The 11,711-nt window shown below is 39.5% G+C and overlaps 1 pseudogene; it reads right to left on the reverse strand.

The window, feature by feature from the left end:
* Positions 1–4,702: 4,702 nt before the first annotated feature.
* LOC139002102 (elongation factor 1-alpha 1-like) lies at positions 4,703–5,980 on the reverse strand (annotated as a pseudogene).
* Between the last annotated feature and the right edge of the window lie 5,731 nt (positions 5,981–11,711).

The raw sequence follows: 11,711 nt of genomic DNA on the forward strand, positions 1-11,711 counted from the left end.
TGTAGTGCATATACACAATGGAAAATTATTCAGCCATGAGAAAGGAGGATATCCTGCCACTTTAAGCAATATGGATGGACCTTGAGTACATTATGCTAAGTGAGATTGTGAGATAAGTCAGACAGAGAAAGACAAATACTGTACAATATCATATGTGGAATCTAAAAAAAGCCAAATGCAAAAAAGACAGAGTAAAATGGTGGTTACCAGGTGATTGAGGAGGGAGGGATAAAATTGATGTTGTTTAAAGGTACAAACTTGCAACAAGTAGTAAATAAATCATGGTGATCTAATGCATAGTATAGTGAACATAGACAACAATATTGTACTATAGCAATCTAATGGGATAAATGTTGCTACGACTGTGATCATATTACAATACATAAATGTATCAAGGTAACATATTTATACCTTTAATTTATTCCATGTTATATGCAAATACATTCCATAAAAAGTATTGCATTTTTCTTTAAATAAAATACCACCAATGAACAATAAAGATAATACTGAGAGCTGAGAAATTTAGATTTTGAGTTTGTCACAAATTCCTCTCTGTAACAAATGTATTTACCTGCCTGGAGTGTTGAAGAATTTTGAATTCTTTCTTGAATTCTTTCTTGCTATAAAACTATATGACTCTTAATACATATATAAGCAGCTTTAGAATTTTATTAGAGTGAGTAATGTCTAAAACGTTGCTTAATAACATAACATATCCAAATATTAGATATTAATGTAATCCAGTGACAAGAGCTTTTCCATCATTCTTTTTTTTTGAACACTGAAGCCATGACACTTATTTGCTTAATTATTTTATTCTATTCCTCTCACTAGATATGTATTTTCTTATTTTTTAGCTCCCCTTTGCTTCAAAAATTCTTGAAGATTCCTTTATTTTCAGAATCTCCAAATCTCCGCCCCTCATTCTCTCTTAAACTCATTCCAGTTAAACTGTCACTCCCCCTAATCCTCTGAAATTGCTCTTACCAATGTCACCCATGAACACCACACTGCTAAAAGCAGTGGTCAACTTGCAGTCCTCATTGTATGTGACCCCTATCACAGTGGTCATGTTATCTTCCTTAATACATTTCCTTCACTTGGTCTCCAGTTCCCACCATATTTTTTTCCCACCTTATTGGTTGTTCCTTCTCATATTCCATCATCATTTCCTCCGCATTTCCCAGTCTTTCTTTTTTTAAAAAAATCCTCATCCGAGCATTATTTTAAAATTGACTTAAAGAGAGAGGAAGGAAGGGAGAAACATCAATTGTTGCCTCCCACTTGTGCCCCAACTGGGGATTGAACCCACAGCTTTTTGATGTATGGGATGATGCTCCAACCAACTGGACCACCTAGCCAGGGCTCTTAGTCTCTCGATGCTGGAGTACTGAAGTGTGTGACTTGGTCCTCTTCTCATCTTCATTTATATTGATTCTCTATGTAATATCACTAATCACATGTCTTCAAATACCTTTTAGATGCTGAAGACTTCCAAATTTGTATCTCCAGACCAAACCCCACTCTAGGTCTCCAGGCTCATGTAAACAACTGCCTACCTGCCATCTCTATTTGAATGGTTAATAGGCATGTCATGCCTAAAACTGAAATCTTGTTTTTTTGTTTTTTTTTTAATTCTATTTGCAGCCTTCCCTATTTTGGCTGATAGCATGTTTCAAGTTGCTTGGACTAGAACTTTAGAGTCATCCTCAAGCCCTCTCCTTCCTTCATACTCTACTATCATCAGGAAATCCTTCCGGGATAAGCCTCCAAATATATGTAGTATAATTACTTCTTACTACTTCCTTTTCTCCTTCTAGGATCTGAACTATCATCATCTCTCACCTGGATAGTTACAATGGTTTTCTAAGTGGTTTCCCTGCTTCTATCTTTGTCCCTGTGCAGTTTGTCACCAACATTGAATTCAAGGATATTCTTTGAAAACATAAGTCTGGTCATGGCAGTTTTTGCTCAAAATTCTCTCATAAATTCTCATTTCCCTCAGACAAAACCAAAGTCCTTAAAAGTCCTAAGAAGTAGCTACATGACCTGGCCCCTCCATTGCTTCTCTGACCGCATCTTCTACTGCTTTGCCACTGGTTCCTCTACCACAGCCATGCTGACCTTCTTGATTTCCAGTATGGGAGCATCATGCCAGTATGCTCCCTTCTCTGGAACTTTGCCTTAGCCATTTCTTCCCTTAGAATATTTTCTCACCAATAACTGCAATAGCTAACACTCACCTTAACTTCACAATGAGGCTTCCATAGCAATCTCACTTAAAATTGTAGCCCAGCTTTTCATCCTGGCACTGCTGGCACACCTTAACCTGGTTTACTTTTTCTTTTCTGCATAGGACCTAGTGCCTTCAAATATGCTATATCATTTACTCATTTATGCTCCTGGTCTGTTTTCCACCGCTACAATGTAAGAACCTGGTATGTGATAAACAATGAATAAATATTTGTTGAATAAACACATGTTTAAAAATAGGTATTTTGATATCTAATGTCTAAAGTAAAGCTTTGAGAAACAAAATACAACTTTCATAAAGAACTTCAGATGTAAGAATTGTCTTATTAAACAAGATTATTTTAAATTTGTCATTGGATAACACATCTTTTTATTCATAACAATTATTTCTTGATATATATATACATATATATGTATATGTATATATTTAACCTCCCACTGCCTCCATAATATCATTGAACTGTCCTTAATGTTATTCAGTAGATTTCTTTTTATTACTTTTTTTCCTGTCTCATTGGCCCATAGAAAGCAGTGTTCCTGCTGAAACTTCCCCTGCCCCCCCCCCCCCCACCCCTTTTTAATCACTTTGGTTCACTGGGTATTGAACTCAGTGCTCACTCAGACTTTGTATCCAACATCCCTCAAAAACTTCTATGTATTCCCTTTCCAAAGTTTATATTTACCCGAGAAAAGCCTTTGGGGAGGGGAGGGGGAAGGACTGGGCAAATAGGGAAATTACTATGATTTACACTTGCTATTTTATTACAATGTCTTTCCTCAAGGGTCCTGGCCTTTTTTTTTTTTTTTTTTTTTTTTTTTTTTTTTTTTTTTTAATTAGTGTGCATTCTCCTTAGCTCAACACTGTAAGACTCAGCCCCCTTGTTCATTCTCCATCAATATTGTATAGTACTTAGCTCACTGTTGGAGCTTTTTATTTATCTTTGAGATCCAAAAATGAAAGCATTAACATTTAAAACTTAAAGACCTTGCCCGTAAGGCATATGTTGCATTTTTAAAGAGAAATTAAGTCAATGCATAAATACAAATTGCTTAATTTTCATTTTATGATGTTGGATTTTATGAGTTCCTATTTTACATTAAGTTTTAGGTCTTTCTACTGGTAGTAGAGAAAGTATAATTTGCATTTGCTGTTCTTCTGCTTTATGTAACCCCATTCATGCTCTTCTCTGCTTCCTTACTTTTAATTGTATAGATATATATAAGCACCAAATATACACTGACTATGGGCTAAGCAGGGTGCTAGGCTCGAAAAAGACTGCTAGGCCCTAGAATGTGGATACATATTTGCACAAAGCATTCCTTTTCATAATTTCTGCAGGGTGGCAGTAAATTGCTGCAGCAGGCACATGTACAAACAGAATTCCTGAAAGGAGTGGCAACCACGTGTCTGGGAGAGCAGTGATGCCTTAGATGAGATGAGATACATAAAGTTTAGCTATTTTATTTTGTAGTATTGCCTAGTGCATGGCACTTTAACAAACAAACAAAGAGAAACACTCCGTAAACTGTGAAAGGACATTTTATAAACAACCTTCATACCTCCGTGTATATGCTTGAGTGTAGGCAAATACACAGAGAAGAATTCCATATTTAGCAATGAATTATAATCAAATCTGGATCCAGGAATGAGCCAACTAGAATTTCAGAAGAAAATAAGGAGGACAGAATTATAGGAAATATTTTGTTTAAGTTTTCCCCTTTGTTTTAGCCAGAGGGAGCAAATTAATAAATAAATTTAAATGTTATATTTTTGTTAGTATTTCATCCCTATAAATAATGGACAAGAAATATTTTAAAACTATAATTTTGAATTGGCACTGTGGTAGGCAGAATGGTGGCTCCTCAAAATGTTCACATTCTAATCTCCAGAACCTGTAAGTATGCTTGTGATATTACATGGCAAGTGGGACTTTGCAGATGTAATGAAGCTTACGGACCATGAAATAAGGAGATTGTCCTGGACTATCCAGGTAGCCCCAATCTAATCAGATGAGTGCTTAACCCCAAAACTTTCTCTGGCTGGAAGCAGAAGAGAAATGCAGCACAAGAGGCAGAAATGAGGTGGCAGAAGGAGAAATCAGAAGAGATTCCACATGTGAGAAGGATTCAACTTGCTTTGCTGGTTTTATTTTACTTATTTATTCTCATTAAACTTTGTTTTAATGGGGCAAGATTCTGTGAAAGATTTTCGGTCAAGTGGTTTCCATTAAAAAGTACTGTTTTTACAAGCTAATAACTTAAAAACTACCCCCCGCCCCCCCACACACAAATGGTCCACAAAGTCTCCTTTCCTTCTGTAGTTTTATGGTGCATTGTGATCATTGACCAGTGACCAATTGAGACAAACAGTTCTGAGACTATTCTTCTATTACCCATTAAGGTAATCAGTAATAGATTAGGGATTACTGGCAGGTATTAGGGATCATATTCATTTAGCTTTCTGCGCTTCCTGGGCAGACTTGGTGACTTTGCCAGTTCCAGCTGCCTTCTTGTCCACTGCTTTGATGACACCCACAGCAACTGTCTGTTTCCTGTCATCAACAGCAAAATGGCCCAGAGGAAGGTAGAAGCTCTCAACACACATGGGCTTGCTAGGAACCATATCGACGATGGCAGCATCACCAAACTTCAAAACCTTTGGACCATCTTCCAGCATTTTTCCAGAATGATGATCAATTATCTCCTTCAGCTTAGCAAATTTGCAAGCAATGTGAGCTGTGTGACAATCCAGCATAGGTGCATATCAGCACTGATTTGGCCTGGATGGTTCAGAATAATGACCTGAGCCTTGCAGTCAGCAGCTTCCTTTGATAGGTCTTTTTAAAAAATATGTTTTGGGAGGATGTAAGAGATCAACTGAAGGACCTGTATGCATGCATATAAGCATAACCAATGGACACAAGAGACTGGGGGGTAGGGGAGGCCAGGGGAAGGTCAATGGGGAAAAAAGGAAACATATGTACTATTCTTTGTAATACTTTAAGAAATAAAATACAATTTAAAAATATGTTTTTATTGATTTCAGAGAGTAAGGGAGAGAGATAGAAAATCAATTCTGAGAGAATCATCAATTGGCTGCCTCATGCACACCCCACACTGGTGATCCAGCCAGCAACTTGGGTACGTGCCCTGACCTGGAATTGAACCATGGCCTCCTGGTTCATAGGTCGACACTCAATCACCCTGGAAGAACATGGTGGGTCATTTTTGCTGTCACCAACTGCATTGCTATGATGGACATCTTTGACAGACACATTCTTGATACCGAAGCCCACATTGTCCCCAGGAAGAGCTTCACTCAAAGCTTCCTGGTGCATTTCAATGACTTCACTTCAGTTTTAACATTGACTGACTGGAGCAAAGGTGACCATTATGCTTCGTTTGAGAACACCAGTCTCCACTCAGCCCACAGGGACAATACACCCTCGAGGGGCAGATACAGGGGCTTGTCAATTGGACAAGCTGGTGGCAGGATACAATCCAGAGCTCCAAGCAGCATGGTTCCACTGGCATGTGAGCACTTGGCTCCAGGATGTCACCATTCTGACCAGAAATTGACACAAATGTGTCTGTCAAAGATATCTGTCATAGCCATGTGGTCAGGGTTGTAGCCATCTTTTTAAATGTAGGTGCTGACTTTAACAATATCCCTGTCTCTCTTCTGGCTGCAAGGCAGCTCAGTGGAATCCATTTTGTTAACACCAACATCCAGTTATTTCACATGTTGTGTGTAAGCCAGCAGGGCATGCTCACGGGTCTATTCATTCTTGAAGATGCCTGCTTCAAATTCACCAACACCAGCAGCAACAATCAGGGCAGACACTTTCTTGGTGTTCTGAATTGAAGCAATTACTTTTGCATGGGAAGTTTATTCCATTGATAGTTTATTAATCAGGTATTTATTGATGACATATTGTATGCTAGGAATTATCTTAGAGATTGAGGAAACAAAAATGTAATGGTCCTGTTCATGGTCACGCCTTTCTGGAAGTTATAGTCTAGATGAAAGAGACATACATACACTAAAGCTTAAGGAAAGGAGTTGGAGTTTTTTGGGATTGTTCCTTCTGAGGTTGGCAAAGTCACCCACATTAGTGGCTATACCTTTTCAGTCGTTAAAACTGAGATCTTCAGGTATTGAACAAAAATTAGTAAGAAGGTGATCAAAGTTTATACTGGCCTGCCTTCCTTCTTCCTTCCCTTCCCTTAAGAATGAAGAGAGAAGGCACTAGTTGGGATTGTTCAGCCAATCCTAGGTGCCTCGGAAATACTAATAAATTGGTATCTTTAGTAGCAGCTTAAAACAACACAAATTTAATCTCACTAATTTCTCTGCCCCATCTTTCACAGGGTCAAAATCAAGGTGTTAGTCAGGTGGGCTATTATCTGAAGGTTTAAAATAATCACCTTCTCAGAGGAGGTGGTTACTGAATTCAGACTGAAAGATGATAGAGAAATGGTCCATTGATAAAGAGGTTTTAGATTTGTTTCAGTTAAGGTGTAGGTCCTATTCAAAGACCAGCAGTGGAGAGGAGCTGCAAGCAAGTCAGTGTTTCTGGAGTGTACAGTATGAGACAAGGAAGATGAGGAAAAAAAGAATGGGTTAATAGGAAGATGCCAAATCATAAAGACTCTGGTGTGTGATGCAAAGGACTTGGTTTGAGTTTGGAAATTTATAAACTGAGTTGTTCTAAACTGAAGATTCTCTATGTCCTTGTGTATGTACATATACATGTGTGTACATAATCACATGCATGTGTTAGTAGATGTTCACTACATTTTTGAATGAATGGGAACAAAAATAAAATATCTGAAAGCAGGGAAGGGAAGAGGATAAAGTTAAGAACCAGAACCTGGATTTGAAAGAAAGGTATGTTATCTGAATTGGAGAAGTAATTCAGGAAGAAATGGAATCAGAAACTGATTTTGATTGGGTAGACTCAACACAAACTCAAAGAGAAAAAAAATCCAGAGTGAATCATGAGAACTGGCTATTTATCATTTCCCAACTGGGTACAATAATGTCTACAGTATGTATGTAATCCCAGGGAATTAAAGCTGCTATGATCATACCCGGTGAATTTAGAAAGTATTAAGTGTTCATATTCAACTCATTTAATTGCTTATTTTTGGAATTTGGCATTAATATAAATGCAATTCTATAGGAAGCAATAGACGATGAAGTCAATACTCAATCTTTTCAAGCTGGTAAGCAACCAGCTCAATTTCAAATATGGTAGAGTTTATGACTTTGTTTGAATGTAAAGCTTGGCTCCAATTTATTTTAACACTTAAGTTAGATTTAGTATGCCAGAAAATCAAACTATAGTTTAACAAAGTTAAACTGTCCGAATATGATGATTTATACCATCTGACCTAAAAGAGCAAACTAAAACCAAAAATTATAGCCAGTCAGGACAGACGTGCTTATGCAAGAGTAACTTCCCTTCTTATCATTCCAAAATCAATTATTTCTTAGTGGAAAACCTGCCATTTTCCCCCTTGGGGAGGGTTCTATAAATGTGGTATATTACCTCAGCCTAACATTCCTGGAAAACAAAGGAGCTTTCTGTTCTTTGAACCCAAATCTGACTTACCTCTTTTTTTTGAATCAAGCCCTAAAGCAGCTAGAATGTAGACAATGGGCAGAGCAGGCACAAGTCAGCTTGCTTCAGTGACTTATATATTTAGCTTTAAAAGAGAGCCCATGGAAAGGTTTTTATTTTGTTAAAAATTATTGATTTTCCTTTCTAATGTGTCTCTCTGTTGCAGGTTTAGAGAAGAATATTCACCCATCTTGCTTCAGCATTTCCTAAAGACAGCTCCTGCCAGTCCATCTGCCAAGGGTGGGCACTGATCAAAATGAGTAATTAAGTTGCTTTGGGTTCAATAACCCAAAGTCGTTCAGTGTCACTCTGTCCTTTTCAGCAACCTGTCATTTATAAACATAGTAGAGGCCTGGTGCACGAATTCGCGCATGGGTGGGGTCTTTAGGCCTGGCTGGAGATTGAGGCCTATCAGGGGGCCAGCTGGCCAGGGGAAGGGAGCCTGGGAGGTTGGCTGGCAGGCCCCCCCATTGGGGCCGATCAGGGGGGCCAGCCAGGCAGGGGGAAGGGCCGTGGGAGGTTGGCCGGCTCGGGGGAGAAGCTGCAAAAGGTTGGCTGGCTGGTGGGGGAGGGGCTGCAGGAGGTTGGCTGTGGAAGCTCACTGACCACCAGGGGGCAGCTGCTGCATTGAACGTCTGCCCCCTGGTGGTCAGTACGTGTCATAGCAACTGGTCGACTGGTCATTCCAGTCATTTCAGTTGTTTGGTCATAATGGTCACTTACGCTTTTATATATATAGATAGCTCTTTTTAACTTTGAAATGAAAGAAAAGTGAGTGGAGGGAAAGGGCTAGTAGGTAGAAGAGTTAGAGGGTTCTTGCTGTCAACTGATGGCCATTGGTGCCAATTCAATGCCAATAGAAATTTCTAATTTGGGGTGCAGCTAAGAAGAAACTTTATTCAGTGTAAAAAGCTCAACTGTGATGCAGCACAGCTATGAAAACAGCAGAGATGAGAGGTCACCCCAGGATCAGGGGTCCTCGGGCCAGGCCCCTCTTCAACTAGGCAGCTCTGGCCCAAAAGGCACTGCCCTGAATAGCCAGAATACAGTCCCTCTGGTTGGTCAGAGCTGCGCAGCTCTGATTGAATAGAGAAAGCTGTACTCCTATTGGTTGAAATAGGATTCCAGGAAACCTTTATAAGGGCTGGCTCAGATGGCAGAAGCAGTTCAGCACGGAGGCAGGCAGTTCAGTGCATTTCTTCATTAAGTAGTTTGCATGAGAGGGTCCTATGCTGCTAGGCTCTGCTTTTGTTTTTGTTTTGTTTCTCCCCTCAGGGTTTATACTGTCAAAATTATAGTAAAGAAATGGGACCACCAGCCATCCTCTCTGTGAGGCTATTTTGCTGATATCATGATGCAAATTTTGGGGAGGTACTCCGCCTTTCTAATTACCATGCTCCTGGAAATGGCATGGCAATTCCCCTCTGAGTTTTTAACCAGGCTCCATGCCTAGGGCAGGGTATTGGCTTCCTTTTACACTGAATGAACTTGGAATGTCACCTCTCTGAGCTTTTATTTTTTCAATTGAAGAAAGCAAGATGAAAAAAAAAAGAGAGATGTGTCATGTCTTTTCCAGCTCTTTGGGTTTTTATCTAACTGTAATCTTTAAAACTTTGATCTTCAGGTACTGAACAAAATTGGTAAGGGACCCACGTTTATACTGGTCTTCTTTTTTCCTTCCTTCTACTTATATATCTACCAGGAGTCAGATATTGTATCACCTTTTTCCTTCTTCTGCTCAAAATGTTATTTAAAAAATATATTTTATTGATTTTTAACAGAGAGGAAGGGAGAGGAATAGAGAGTTAGAAACATCGATGAGAGAGAAACATCGATCAGCTGCCTCCTGCACACTCCCTACTGGGTACCTGCTCTTGACTGGAATCGATCCTGGGACCTTTGAGTTCGCAGGTCGACGCTCTATCCACTGAGCCAAATCGGTTAGGGCTATTTTATTTTTTTTTAATTGACTTTAGAGAGAGAGGGAGGGAGAGGGAGAGATAGAGAAACATTGATGCAAGAGAGAAATATCAACCAGTATGCACCCTGACTAGGGACCAAACCTGCAACCTGGGCATGTCCCCTGACTGGGAATCGAATTAGGACGTTGCAGCGATTCTCAACCTGTGGGTCACGACCCCTGAAAATACATCCTGCAGATCAGATATTTACATTACGATTCATAACAGTAGCAAAATTACAGTTATGAAGTAGCAACGAAAATAATTTTATGATTGGGGGTCACCACAACATGAGGAACTGTATTAAAGGGTCGCGGCATTAGGAAGGTTGAGAACCACTGGATGGGAAAATGATCAACCAAGACATACCAGCCAGGGCTTCTGCTTTAAATTTTATAGCACATGTATTAGTTTGCTGGGGCTGTCATAACAAAGTATCATAGACTTCCTGGCTTAAACAATGGAAATTTTTTCCTCACTGTGGTGGAGGCTAAAAGCGTGAGAACAAGGTGTTGATAGGGTTGGTTTCTTCTGATGTCTCTCTCCCTGGCTTAGATGGCCATCTTCTCCCCATGTCTTTCCATGGTTTTTCCTCTACATGTCTGTGTCCCTATTTCCTCTACTTATAAAAACACCAGTCATATTGGAGGACAGCCTATCCTAATGGCCTCATTTAACTCATTTCCCTATTTTATTTTATTTTTTTATTTTATTTTTTTAATATATCTTATTGATTTTTCACAGAGAGGAAGGGAGAGGAATAGAGAGTTAGAAACATCAATGAGAGAGAAACATCGATCAGCTTCCTCCTGCACACTCCCTACTGGGTGTGTGCCCGCAACCAAGGTACATGCCCTTGGCCGGAATCGAACCCGGGACCCTTGAGTCCGCAGGCCGATGCTCTATCCACCGAGCCAAACCAGCCAGGGCTATTTCCCTATTTTAAGGCCTTATCCCTAAATACAATCGCATTCTGAGATAATAGGGGTTAGAACATCAACATATAAATTTTGGAGGGACACAATTGAGCCCATAATATCACATATAAATTCTATATCCCCATCTCTATTTGTATATATCAAAGTGTATTAAGTGAGTCCACATTGAATGCTGTTTATAAAAATGATTGAGTTGTCAACTTCTGAGAAAATTTACTTGAATAAGGTATGCATAGGGGTTTTTATAAATGGTGTTGAAATAAAATGTGTATGAATATAGGAGTATATAAGAAGGAGAAAGTTGGATATAAAAGTAATAAGGGGAAAATATAAACTGTGTCCTTAATTATCCTCAATCTTGATTAAGTATTCTTAAACCCATTATAAGAGAGAGTTTTGGGCTATAATTGTGTAAGGCTTAGATAAATTCATCTTCTATTTTATTAATTCTATTTTTTAATTAGTGACATTCAATATTATCTTATAGTAGAGGCCCAGTGAACAAAATTTGTGCACAGGGAGGGGGAGGTCCCTCAACCCAGCCTGCACTCTCTTGCAATCCGGGACCACTAGGGGTTGTCCGACTGCCAGTTTAGGCCCGATCATTCAGGAATCCCTGTGGGATTGGGCCTAAACCAGAAGTCAGACATTCCTCTCTCAATCTGGGACTGCTGGCTCCTAACTGCTCGCCTGCCTGCCTGCCTAATTGCCCCTAACTGCTCGCCTGCCTGCCTGCCTGATCACCCCTAACTGCCTCTGCTTCACCCCTGCCGCTTAGGCTTCGTCTGGAAGGTCATCCAGAAGGATGCCCAGAAGGACGTCTGGAAGGTCATTTGTCTGTCCGGTCTAATTAGCATATTATGCTTTTATTATTATAAATTAGTTTCAGGTGTACAGCATAATGATTAGATAATCATATAATTTACTAAGTG

Source organism: Myotis yumanensis, unplaced genomic scaffold (genome assembly GCF_028538775.1).
Source record: "Myotis yumanensis isolate MYYU_CA2020_CCGP unplaced genomic scaffold, mMyoYum1.0.hap1 SCAF_2, whole genome shotgun sequence".
Classification (NCBI taxonomy): domain Eukaryota; kingdom Metazoa; phylum Chordata; class Mammalia; order Chiroptera; family Vespertilionidae; genus Myotis; species Myotis yumanensis.